This window comes from Rutidosis leptorrhynchoides, chromosome 11, assembly GCF_046630445.1.
Source record: "Rutidosis leptorrhynchoides isolate AG116_Rl617_1_P2 chromosome 11, CSIRO_AGI_Rlap_v1, whole genome shotgun sequence".
Lineage (NCBI taxonomy): Eukaryota > Viridiplantae > Streptophyta > Magnoliopsida > Asterales > Asteraceae > Rutidosis > Rutidosis leptorrhynchoides.
Genome location: NC_092343.1, coordinates 27,247,038 through 27,260,956, shown reverse-complemented (window position 1 = coordinate 27,260,956; position 13,919 = coordinate 27,247,038).

Sequence of the window (13,919 nt, the reverse complement as noted above, 5' to 3'; positions counted from 1 at the left end):
CTTTTTATCACCATCAAACTTTACAAAAGTATCTGGTAAAATATCAGGTTTAAATCTATTAGGATCAGCTTCCACATTATTGTCTAATATGTAGTTTTCACCTAATATAGCCTTAACATCATCTGGAATTTGTTTGGCAATAGCATCAGAATTCTTTTTAGAAGATACACACCAAGATCTACAAATTGACTCATAATGTTTTGACCTTTTAATTGATCTTCCTAATTCTGTATTTAATCTTTTAGTTTCTTCAGCATATGCCATTTTATAAGTGTCTAATTCAGCCTCACACGATTTTAATCCTTTAATTTCAGCATCTTTTTCCATAATTGACTGTTTAAGATCAAAGATTTGTGTTCTTAACCTATCAATGTCTTCTAAACACCACTTAAAGTCAAGCAACAAGTACTGAAACATTCTCACTTTTTCATTATCAAAATAGTTCACAAAGTTTTGTACCTTATAGGCAGAAATTTTATTACAAGAACTATCCATATCCATCTTCTCAATAGCCTTCAGATCCTCTTCAAAATTACTGGATCCACCAACCATTTCAGTTAAAGCCATAAAACACTTGTCTTCCTCATCATCTGATGATGAATCTTCATCCTCCCATGTTTCAGTATACAAAGCCTTCTCCTGTTCTTTACCCTTTGCCTTCTCAGCTTCATTCTTTAATTTCTTGTACTTCAACTTGTACTTTCTTGCTTTGTCAACAGACTTGTAGGAATCTGAACCTCCTTCAACCTTAGACCAGCAATCAGCAGCTATATGCCCTATCTTACCACACTTGAAACACTTAGCTTTCTTTGGATCAAATGAACTCTTACCTTTACCCTTCTTAAAACCAAACTTTCTTTGCTCAACTCTCTGAGCCAAAAGAGCTATCTGGGCCTCCAGATCATCATCTTCCTCATCTTCTTCAGATTCACTATCATCAGAAGTTTCATCATCCTCAGATTCAACCTTACTAGAGTAACTGGAGAACAACTGTTTGTTCTTCTTTGTAGTAGCCACCAAAGCTGCCTCTGGATCTTTAGCAACCTTCTTAACATTGATCTTGTTCTTCAACTGTGTTTCTTCAAAATTTGATAGAATACCAAACAACTCACTTAGCTCATACCCTTCAATCTTCTCACTTATTACCATAGAAGTAATAACCGATTCAAAGTTTGAAGGTAGTAATTCAATGAACTTTTGACACAAAACTTGTTGTGTCTTTTCTATACCAACACTTTCAAGATCATTTATCAAAACCTGAAACCTTGAGTGGAGATCACTTAAGGATTCTTTAGGCTCAGCAGCAAAGTTTTCATAGCATCTGATCAGATTCTTTCTCTTTTGAGTCTTAACAACTGTGACTCCTTCATAATCATTAAGTAAAAGATCCCACATAGCTTTAGCAGTCTTGGCATGACTAATTTTCCTGAGAATAGGAACAGTGACAGCATTACCAATAATACTTCTTATTTTGCTGTCAAGCTTAAACTTTATAGCTTCTGCTTCTGTCCATCTTTCTCTTGGAGTTGAACGAAAATAAGCAGGTTGTGCAGCAACAGTATCTGATCCAGGAACAGCATCGACCATTTGACCTGGTGTAATGGGTCCTGTGGTAAGGACAGTTTCTGCATCTTCATGAACAGATCCAAGAAACCATAGAACTTTTAGCTTCCATGTTGCAAAGTCTGTGCCATCAAAAATCGGCACACCTTTTCCAGCCATGACTGGAGTAACAATTGTACTGGTAGACATCTTGATTTCTTCAAAGATGAAAAATAGATCGTTTTAAAGATTACCTTTGACGGATTTACACCTTACCCGCTCTGATACCAGTTATTAGTTCACAGTAATTCAACTATGAACACCAGACTCTTAATTTCACACAAACAATAGGAATTAAAGTGCAGAAAATTAAGAGAACACGAATTAGAAGAAAACCAATAATATATTAAGCACAATCGTGTTTTTGATATATATATGAAAACTGCAAACATAAACGTGTATTTATACAAGAAGAACCAAATCTTCCAGATTTGGTTTCTTAACAAACTACTCTACAAAATAGGAAAAGATATACAAGGATCAAAGCTAAACTTAAGGAGATTAATTCTGGAAGATAAACACAAAAACGCATCATCATATATCTTCTAAATATAAAAGAGATCTTCCAGAATCTTCAAATGGCTTTATCAACAAGAAATCATTCGGCAGTTGACTTTTGAAAACTTCAGACTCTAACATCATCTGCTCCTCAGACTCTAACATCATCAGACTCTAAAATCTGCAAAATACTTTGACTCATCAGATTAACTTTCCCAACAGAAAGATCAATTGAAAGATCAGTAGGTTGTGCTAGTTACGGTTATTGAAGGTTAGTCGGGCCTTTGGACCCATGTTGGTTTTGTTTGTGGTATTTTGTTTCTTGATTTCGAGAAAGAGAGAGAACAGTTTAAACGGAGAAGTCAAATAATGATTCTTACTTGCTTTGCAGGTCAAATCAAGAAAGACTTATTAAAAAAATGTGTAGGAGATACGATAAGGCCCCAATATCTAAATGCCACATTTGTCTCAGTGGCGAGTGTACACCATAGGGTATGGGGTCCTATGACCCTACCAGTGGGAATTTTTTTTACAATGTATACTTCCATTTGTACAGGACATCATTAAATTTAAGTATAGAACTTCATATATTTTTAAAATTTGTACTTTTTATAGGTAAATAACCACTAAATTACGCTTCAAATATAATTAGCTTTAAAATTTTTTTTAGGACCTCATTGACATTTCATCCTAGAATCGCCACTATTTGTCTAAAGGCTTGTTTTGTTTGTAGTCTGAAACTCGTCGTTGTATGTATTCTTTTACTTCTGTTAATAGTCAGCGGGATAAACTATTCAATTAAAAAAATTTGATTGTAAACTTTAAACCTACGAAAGCTAATTGTCTCTAGTTTGGTTGTTGACTAAGACATGATTAGTCGCATACATGAGCTCATGTATAACCACGTTAGTTTATTACTATTATTATTATTATTATTATTATTATATTATTATTATTATTATTATTATTATTATTATTATTATTATAAACTTAAAAGTATTAAAACTTACAAAAAATTAGTGGAAAGCCTAGAGACAATCTGGGCCCCCACACCTCTAGCAATAGCAAAACCTATCCTAGTAAAAATATGAGCAGCACCGGCACCAATATCTTGCGCCATCGAACTCTTCTGAACCCGCTTTAGCAAAGAAACAGCATCCTTTTCTAATTCCCCAAGGGAAGAAAATGAGAAAGAAATGAAACCATAACCAATCGCCTGACAGCTAGATTCGTACTTGACCCGCTTCCGACGAGCCGCATCAACCACAGCACGTCCAGGGACAAAGTCAGAAAGCCCAGACTGTGTCAAAGGAGAAGACCCTGTCAAGTCAACACAAACATCGCGACCACAATCCCATGAATAAAGTAACACATCTGCAGGTCTGAGGGCCCTATCGTTCCCTCCAGACAACCCAATGTCAACCTCCTTTCTCGCTGAAATCCCAGATTGTAACAGACTCGTCCCACATCGGTGGGAGAGGAAAACAAAGCACTCCTTATAAGGGCGTGGATACCTCTTCTGGTATGACGCGTTTTGAGGGTGTTTACCCGAGAAGCAAATCCGTGAGGTAGAAGTGCGATCCGGGGTTGTACTCGTGCGCGGGTAGCCCGTCGGTGATCGGCTTGTGTCCAAAGCGGACAATATCATACTACGGGCTGATGGTGATGTTACTTATGGTATCAGAGCTGGGGCCCGCATCGATGTGCACTGCGGGGACGCAGTGTCCCGAAGGGGGGAGAGTTGTAACAGACTCGTCCCACATCGGTGGGAGAGGAAAACAAAGCACTCCTTATAAGGGCGTGGATACCTCTTCTGGTATGACGCGTTTTGAGGGTGTTTACCCGAGAAGCAAATCCGTGAGGTAGAAGTGCGATCCGGGGTTGTACTCGTGCGCGGGTAGCCCGTCGGTGATCGGCTTGTGTCCAAAGCGGACAATATCATACTACGGGCTGATGGTGATGTTACTCAGATCGATAACAAACATCAACAAGGGAATCCCGAACAACATTATGTCGATGCTTAATACCCACCATACCAGCACAAGACACCGCGTGATCCCCAAAAATATCCCCAGTAAAAACCCTTGAACAGACAGAGCATGCCGTCGAGATAGAGAACAATGGAACACCCAACCGGTAGCACAACACACATCGGTAAGCCTTTGCGTTCATCGTTTGACCCAACCCCAAAATAGGGACTGCCCTTAGCCAAGCAGAGGTGTGACCACCCTGCTGCGATTTCCATAAGGCCGATTGTCGGGGAGATAATGAAAAAGTGGATTCTGCAGAAGCGGTAACCTTTGTGAAATAAACATCTGCCAATTTCTTCATGAGTATGGGGGCAGCGACCTCACTCTGATTTGTAACATCCCGTTTTTCCCGTACGTGACTAAAGGTACATATTTAACCATTTGTACGTCATGATTCGGAAGCTTATGCGTAATTGTATAGATAAACGTACATATATAATTTATTGTGTGCTAGTTAACATGTGCGTATATAAGTGTACAAATGAGCTTGTGTAGTGTTAGGTCTCGTGAGACTTAGATGTGAGGCTTAGACGTGTATTGGGAACGAGAATGAAGGAATTAGTTGTGGAAACCTTGGAAATTTGACTAACTAGTCGAAGTGGCCAGACCCAGGCGTATGTCGCGCCGCGACAAACGGGTCCGCGCCGCGACCCATCAAGCGTTTCCAGATCAGAACAGGACTTAAGCATGGTGAATTTTACTTTGATTCATCGCGCCGCGACGTTTAGTGCCGCGCCGCGGCAGGCCTGCTGGCCAGGTCCCGGTTTTAGGTTAAATTAAGAGATTTTGAGGGGCAAAATGGTAAATGGACGTATAGATCAGATGGGTGCATTAAATCTGGTCCACTAGTTCATTTATTTCATTTTCCTTTTTCATTTTCTTTCAATTTCTCTCCCAAAACTCTAACACCCATTTGGATTCAAAGTGAGATTGAGAGAGGAAGGATTTAGGGTTGATCTTTGGAGCAAGTATTAAAGTTGTTCCTTGTGACTCTAGCTACGTGGTGATAGTCTCGGTAAGTTCTAACTCTAAGTTTCGAGTTTTAATTGATTATGGCTAGGGTTTTGGTTAATAGAAGCTTGTATGACCCATTTGGGAGTAAAATGGGTGAATTTGGGTTAGGTTGTTGTAATGAAACCCTAATGGCCATAATCTAGGGTTTTGGCCTTGTAATTGTGAGTTGAAAGTGTTAATGATATTAAAAGCATTAAACATTTGTTAAAATTAAAAGAGATGTCGTTTGGGTTATGTTTGACTAGTTTGGATGTGAAAGTGTCAAAATGGGTCAAGAATGTACTAGTTGACCTAGTTTGGGTAAAATGGGTGTAAATTACCCTAGGTGGATGTCAATTGAGGCTAGTAGACTTTAATGCACTAATGTTGGTAACTAAAGTCGAGTCTTGGCCATTAAGAGGGCGGTTGTGATGTAGTTGGGTCATTTAATGCGAAATTGAGTCATTAAATGCCCAAGTAAATGTAATGTGGTTAATTCCACTAGTTTATGTATTGAATTGGTACTTAATGTATTAGGTACTTGGCTTTGAAGTTTGGAAGCGATTATTCATCATCCTTGCGTCAAGGTGAGTGGAATAATTATGCGTGAACGTATATAATGTATTTATTTGTGTGGTATGAATGTGGAAGTGTCGCGGTGTTCAAGACACCACATTCTAGGTAACGAGTAGTATTGTCGCGGTGCTTAAGACACTACTCCTTGTGTAATTGACTTGTGGGATTGTCGCGGTGTTTAAGACACCACAATGTCGTAAGAGTGAAAGTGTCGCGGTGTTCAAGACACCACTCATGGTATTGAATGAAGTGTGGATTCGTCGCGGTGTTTAAGACGCCACATTGTTGTAAGGGTGAGTTAGTCGCGGTGTTTAAGACATCACCCGGGGGACTAGTGATTACGCGGTGTATAAGTAACACTAGTGGATGTTATGAACTCCAACGGACTTACATGTACCGTTCTCTTGTATACTTGGTTAACCATGGTTGTGCGAATTGTACTTAGCATATTATATTGTAAACTATATGCTATTATTGTTGCTAGCGTAGTGTGGAACGTGGATAGTAGTTTATGCATGATGGATTGCATGTTTGTTGAATTGCTAGCTCGTATGTGGTATTGTGTAAGTGTATGCAAGTAAGTAGGTTATATATGATCATGTATAATTATTGCATTCACTAAGCGTTAGCTTACCCCTCTCGTTGTTTATCTTTTAGTTGCAGGTGAGGATAAAGGGAAGGGGATTGTCGGGCACTAGATGCCCTTGATGATGTGCTTGTAGGAGCTTTTGGAAGTCGGCCACCTTTTGGGTAGTTTAGTCCCAAACCATGCTCGTCGGGTCGTTTGGTTAATAAACTACCATTGTATTCGGTCAAACTTGTATTAACTTAATTAACGGCCATTGTGCCTTTTGTAAACATTGGTAATGGTTGTACGGTTTAATGAAACTTGTGAGTTGGTCTACATATTTAATTGGCGCATAAATGTGTATATTATAAAAAAAAAAATTTATAGCGTATGGAGTACGGGTTGGGTTGTTTCAAGTGGTATCAGAGCATGGTCTAAGGGATTTAGGCGACTTGAGATAGGTGCCTAGACTTAGACTTTTATGTGTATGCGCTTTTAGGCGGGACTTGTACGACTTCGGGTCGAATCGGGAATGGTAGTGCGTAGGTTTATATGAACTAACCATGCACTCATTGTTTTGTGTTGTAGTTGGAATCATCAAGCGAGATAGACGTTGTACTAGCAAGTTAATGCGACGTGCTCGTGTAGCAATGACTAGCTACCCTTGCTACGGGTGCAAATCGTGTCAAACGAGCGATGTATGACGATTGTTGAGCGAGATGGGGTGGTATGGTATATATGTGTCATGTCTTTGGTTTCGTTGTTTAATCTTTCCCGTTTTATAGAATGAAGATGAGAAACAGACACGACACCGATAATGGGGGCACGAGCGAGGACCCCGAGTTCACGGCCAAGGTTGAGGCCATCTTTCAACGCCAAAGGGCGGATTTTCTTGTTGATATTAAGAAGATGTTTCTAGACACTATTGAAGAACAAGTCGTCGATATGGTTAAGGAACAAATTAAAATTGTTCTTCAAGAAGAGAATGTGGGGAGGCGAGACTTTTTCTTTAAGAACTTCAAGGATGCTCAACCTCCTACCTTTGATGGTGAACGGGACCCACTTAAGAGTGCCCGGTTTATCTCCGATATGGAGGGGGCTTTTCGTACATGTGAGTGCCCTAACGATAAAAAGACAAGGTATGGTTGTAGCATGCTAAGAGGTGATGCCAAGCTATGGTGGGATGCAAAGATTCAAGTCTATGGCGAAAAACAATGCATGGACTTTTCTTGGGCTGAGTTTAAGGTGGAATTTTTCGAAGAATACCGAACTTCGGCTGATCTCACTAGGCTAAAGGACGAGTTACGTTCCTTGAGGCAAGGGTCGATGGACTTGAACACTCTCAAATCCGTGTTTTTGTCTAAAACTCAATTTTGACCGGAGTATGTCGGGAACGACAAGATGTTAAAGGAAGATTTTTATCGGATCTTGAATGATAGTTATCAAGAGAAGATAAGTGTGAATGTGGTGAAAAGCTTTGGTGAATTGTTTAACATGGCCAAGGGCTTCGAGGCGCTTGTGATGAGGAAGAATAGCCTTACCTTGGGCAAGAAAAAGTTTGAAGCTACTAGTCAATCTAATTTTTCTAGCAAGAAGTTTAAGAAAGGCTCCGAGAGTGTGGGGAGTGTGAAGAAAGGTGCTTCGGGGGATTTCCCCTATTCTTGTCATAATTGTGGGAGAAGGGGACATATGGCCCGTGATTGCACCAAACCATCCTCTACTACAAAATTCACTTGTTACAATTGTGGGAAAGAAGGACACAAGAAGACCGAGTGTCCCGAGTTGGTTAATGATCATGTCAAGCAGTTAGAGAAGGCGGCGGGTACGGGCCGGGGTCGAAATTATTTGATGACTAATGATGAAGCCAAGCGATCGAACGAGGTTGTCTCAGGTACTTTCTTGGTTAACTCTAAACCGGCCAAGATATTATTTGATAGCGGTGCTAATTTGTCTTTTGTGTCGCCTCGATTTGTATCTAAGTTAAATAAACCGCTAGTTAAGTTGAGTCGTCCGGTTGAAGTCGAAATAGCGGATGGCAAGACGGCGCTAGTGGTTGATGTTTGTAAGAATTGTGATGTTGTGTTTGGTACCGAAACATTTAAAATTGACCTCATTCCGATGACTTTGGGTGAGTTCGATATTGTTGTTGGTATGGATTGGCTCGATCGTTATAGAGCCGATATTGCATGCCATGATAAGTTCATTCGTGTTAGGACCCCAAGTGGGGGAGAGTTGATTATTCATGGCGATAGACGGAGAAGACTCGTACCATTGTGCACTTATGCAAGGGCACGACGTTTTCGCAAGAGCGGTGCCTTGTTTTATCTTGCTCACGTAGTTGATACTCGTGATGAGCCACCACCTATTCGTAAGATTCCGGTGGTTAATGAATTTGAAGATGTCTTTCCGGATGAATTACCGGGTGTTCCGGAGGAAAGACAAGTCGAATTTCGCATCGAGTTGGTTCCGGGAGCTACTCCCATTGCTAAAACCCCTTATCGTTTAGCACCGACGGAGATGCAAGAATTGCTTAATCAAACCCAAGAGTTGCTTGAGAAGGGTTTCATTCGACCGAGCTCCTCGCCGTGGGGTGCTCCGGTTTTGTTTGTGAAAAAGAAAGATGGAAGCATGCGAATGTGCATCGACTATAGGGAGTTGAATAAAGTGATGATCAAGAATCGTTATCCATTACCTCGGATCGACGATTTATTTGATCAACTCCAAGGTGCTACGTATTTTTCTAAGATCGATTTACGGTCCGGCTATCATCAAGTGCGGGTCCGTGAGGAAGACATCGAGAAAACGGCCTTTCGGACGCGTTACGGGCATTACGAGTTTGTGGTTATGCCTTTTGGTCTCACGAATGCACCGGCGGCATTCATGGATTTAATGAACCGAGTGTGCCAACCTATGTTGGACAAGTCGGTAATCGTGTTCATTGATGACATACTCGTTTATTCCAAGAGTATGAAGGAACATGAACACCATTTACGTGAAGTGTTGAAGACGTTGCGAAGGGAGAAATTGTATGCTAAGTTCTCCAAATGTGAATTTTGGCTATGGGAAGTTCAATTCCTTGGTCATATTGTGAATCAAGAAGGTATTATGGTAGACCCGGGGAAGATCGAAACGGTGAAAAGTTGGAGTCGACCGACTACGCCTACGGAAATCCGAAGTTTTCTCAGATTGGCCGGTTATTATCGTCGGTTTATTCAAGACTTTTCTAAGATTGCTTCTCCTTTGACGAAGTTAACGAGGAAGAATGTTAAATTTAATTGGGAAAATGAACAAGAAGTCGCCTTTCAATTGTTGAAAGAGAAGTTATGTCAAGCTCCGGTGTTGGTGTTACCGGAAGGGATTGAAGACATGGTGGTTTATTGTGATGCTTCGTTGAATGGACTCGGGTGTGTTCTGATGCAAAGAGGTAAAGTCATCGCTTATGCCTCTCGACAATTAAAAGAACACGAGACGAGGTACCCGACTCATGATTTAGAGATGGCGGCGGTTGTGCATGCGTTGAAAATTTGGCGCCATTACTTGTATGGTGTCAAGTGTACGATATATTCGGATCACAAGAATTTGAAACATCTCTTTACTCAACGAGATTTGAATTATCGTCAACGTAGGTGGATGGATGTAGTGAAAGATTATGATTGCGTGATACTTTATCATCCGGGTAAGGCGAACGTTGTTGCGGACGCCTTGAGTCGAAAGAGTACACATCCGGCGATAAAGGTGGGATCATTACGTTTGATTATCACTAATGACTTTCTTGAAAAGATGGGTGAAGATCAAATAGAGGCTTATGTTCACAATAAGCACACGGAACGAATCGTTGGCCAATCGGAGTTCATTACAATGGGCTCGCGTGGCTTGTTGTCCTTTCAAGGAAGGGTGTGGGTACCCAAGATGGGGGATTACCGGCGAATGCTACTTGATGAAGCACATAAGTCCAAGTATTCCATTCATCTGGGTGCAACGAAAATGTACTATGATTTGAAGAAAGATTATTGGTGGCCCGGCATGAAACGTGATGTGGTTAAGTATGTTGAACAATGCGTCACGTGCTTGCAAGTCAAAGCCGAACACCAAAAGCCTTACGGTAAGTTACAACCATTGGAAGTCCCGAAATGGAAATGGGAGCACATTACCATGGACTTTATTACCAAGTTACCGAAGACGGCGCGAACCCAATACGATACGATTTGGGTGATTGTTGATAGATTGACGAAGAGTGCCTTGTTTCTTCCCATTCGGGAAACGATATCATCGGAGACTTTAGCTAAGTTGTTTATAAAGGAGGTGATATCAAGACATGGGGTTCCGGTATCTATTGTTTCGGATCGAGATACTCGCTTTACATCTCGGTTTTGGAACAAGTTTCATGAAGATATGGGTACTCAATTAAAAATGAGCACGGCGTATCATCCTCAAACGGACGGTCAAACCGAGCGTACTAACCAAACGCTAGAGGATATGTTGAGGGCGTGTATTATTGATTTTGGTGGAAGTTGGGACGAGCACTTACCCTTGGTGGAATTCTCATACAATAATAGTTACCACGCTAGTATTGGGATGCCACCATACGAGATGCTCTATGGGCGTAGATGTCGAACTCCCATTTGTTGGGGAGAAGTGGGTCAACGAGAAATCGGAAGTTCCGATTTGGTTTTGGAGACGAATAGTAAAATTGAAATGATTCGGGCTCGACTTAAAGCGGCGCAAGATAGACAAAAGTCTTATGCCGATAAAGGTAGAAGAACGATTGAGTTTCAAGAAGGTGATATGGTGATGCTTAAGGTTTCTCCATGGAAGGGTGTGATTCGGTTTAGAAAGCGAGGAAAGTTAGCTCCTCGGTTTATTGGTCCTTTCAAGGTATTGGCACGTGTTGGTGAGGTTGCTTATCGATTAGAGTTACCCGAAGAACTTGAGGGAATTCATAATACGTTCCATGTTTCCCATCTTCGCAAGTGTCTTGTGGATGACTCAACTTGGGTGCCATTGGATGAGATTACTTTGAATAACAAGTTAGAGTATGCGGAAGAACCGGTTGCAATCCTTGATGAAAAGGTTAAGATGTTGCGGAACAAGGAAGTTAGAACCTTCAAAGTGCAATGGCGACATCGAAAGGGTTCCGAGTTTACATGGGAATCCGAAGAGTTTACTTTGGTTTATCTTCCGGCTTGTCATGCGGCTTGGATCGCGAGGACGCGCTCCGATCTAAGTGGGGGAGAGTTGTAACATCCCGTTTTCCCGTACGTGACTAAAGGTACATATTTAACCATTTGTACGTCATGATTTGGAAGCTTATGCGTAATTGTATAGATAAACGTACATATATAATTTATTGTGTGCTAGTTAACATGTGCGTATATAAGTGTACAAATGAGCTTGTGTAGTGTTAGGTCTCGTGAGACTTAGATGTGAGGCTTAGACGTGTATTGGGAACGAGAATGAAGGAATTAGTTGTGGAAACCTTAGAAATTTGACTAACTAGTCGAAGTGGCCAGACCCAGGCGTATGTCGCGCCGCGACAAACGGGTCCGCGCCGCGACCCATCAAGCGTTTCCAGATCAGAACAGGACTTAAGCATGGTGAATTTTACTTTGATTCGTCGCGCCGCGACGTTTAGTGCCGCGCCGCGGCAGGCCTGCTGGCCAGGTCCCGGTTTTAGGTTAAATTAAGAGATTTTGAGGGGCAAAATGGTAAATGGACGTATAGATCAGATGGGTGCATTAAATCTGGTCCACTAGTTCATTTATTTCATTTTCATTTTTCATTTTCTTTCAATTTCTCTCCCAAAACTCTAACACCCATTTGGATTCAAAGTGAGATTGAGAGAGGAAGGATTTAGGGTTGATCTTTGGAGCAAGTATTAAAGTTGTTCCTTGTGACTCTAGCTACGTGGTGATAGTCTCGGTAAGTTCTAACTCTAAGTTTCGAGTTTTAATTGATTATGGCTAGGGTTTTGGTTAATAGAAGCTTGTATGACCCATTTGGGAGTAAAATGGGTGAATTTGGGTTAGGTTGTTGTAATGAAACCCTAATGGCCATAATCTAGGGTTTTGGCCTTGTAATTGTGAGTTGAAAGTGTTAATGATATTAAAAGCATTAAACATTTGTTAAAATTAAAAGAGATGTCGTTTGGGTTATGTTTGACTAGTTTGGATGTGAAAGTGTCAAAATGGGTCAAGAATGTACTAGTTGACCTAGTTTGGGTAAAATGGGTGTAAATTACCCTAGGTGGATGTCAATTGAGGCTAGTAGACTTTAATGCACTAATGTTGGTAACTAAAGTCGAGTCTTGGCCATTAAGAGGGCGGTTGTGATGTAGTTGGGTCATTTAATGCGAAATTGAGTCATTAAATGTCCAAGTAAATGTAATGTGGTTAATTCCACTAGTTTATGTATTGAATTGGTACTTAATGTATTAGGTACTTGGCTTTGAAGTTTGGAAGCAATTATTCATCATCCTTGCGTCAAGGTGAGTGGAATAATTATGCGTGAACGTATATAATGTATTTATTTGTGTGGTATGAATGTGGAAGTGTCGCGGTGTTCAAGACACCACATTCTAGGTAACGAGTAGTATTGTCGCGGTGCTTAAGACACTACTCCTTGTGTAATTGACTTGTGGGATTGTCGCGGTGTTTAAGACACCACAATGTCGTGAGAGTGGAAGTGTCGCGGTGTTCAAGACACCACTCATGGTATTGAATGAAGTGTGGATTCGTCGCGGTGTTTAAGACGCCACATTGTTGTAAGGGTGAGTTAGTCGCGGTGTTTAAGACATCACCCGGGGGACTAGTGATTACGCGGTGTATAAGTAACACTAGTGGATGTTATGAACTCCAACGGACTTACATGTACCGTTCTCTTGTATACTTGGTTAACCATGGTTGTGCGAATTGTACTTAGCATATTATATTGTGAACTATATGCTATTATTGTTGCTAGCATAGTGTGAAACGTGGATAGTAGTTTATGCATGATGGATTGCATGTTTGTTGAATTGCTAGCTCGTATGTGAATTGTGTAAGTGTATGCAAGTAAGTAGGTTATATATGATCATGTATAATTATTGCATTCACTAAGCGTTAGCTTACTCCTCTCGTTGTTTATCTTTTAGTTGCAGGTGAGGATAAAGGGAAGGGGATTGTCGGGCACTAGATGCCCTTGATGATGTGCTTGTAGGAGCTTTTGGAAGTTGGCCACCTTTTGGGTAGTTTAGTCCCAAACCATGCTCGTCGGGTCGTTTGGTTAATAAACTACCATTGTATTCTGATGTGGTAGCGTGGGGGTACGTGATAGTACTATATTTTACTACGAAATACGTTACAAATTACACAAGTTTTAATTATTTATTTACAAATGGGATATACCTAAACCTTGCTACAACACTATAGGCAGTGTACCTAATCGTAGAGTAGTATAGTTTTTAGTAAGTCCGGTTCGTTCCACAGGGAGCGGGCTTATTGCACACTATATTTTTAAACAACTATATTTGTACAAAATATATATAATTATATATAATAATATATAAAAGGGGGTTTACCGTTTAATGACCGGTTTGTCGATTTATATTTTAAGCGAAGCGTATAGTAAATGACGATATTTAAATAACAATATAAAATAAATAACAATAATTGAAA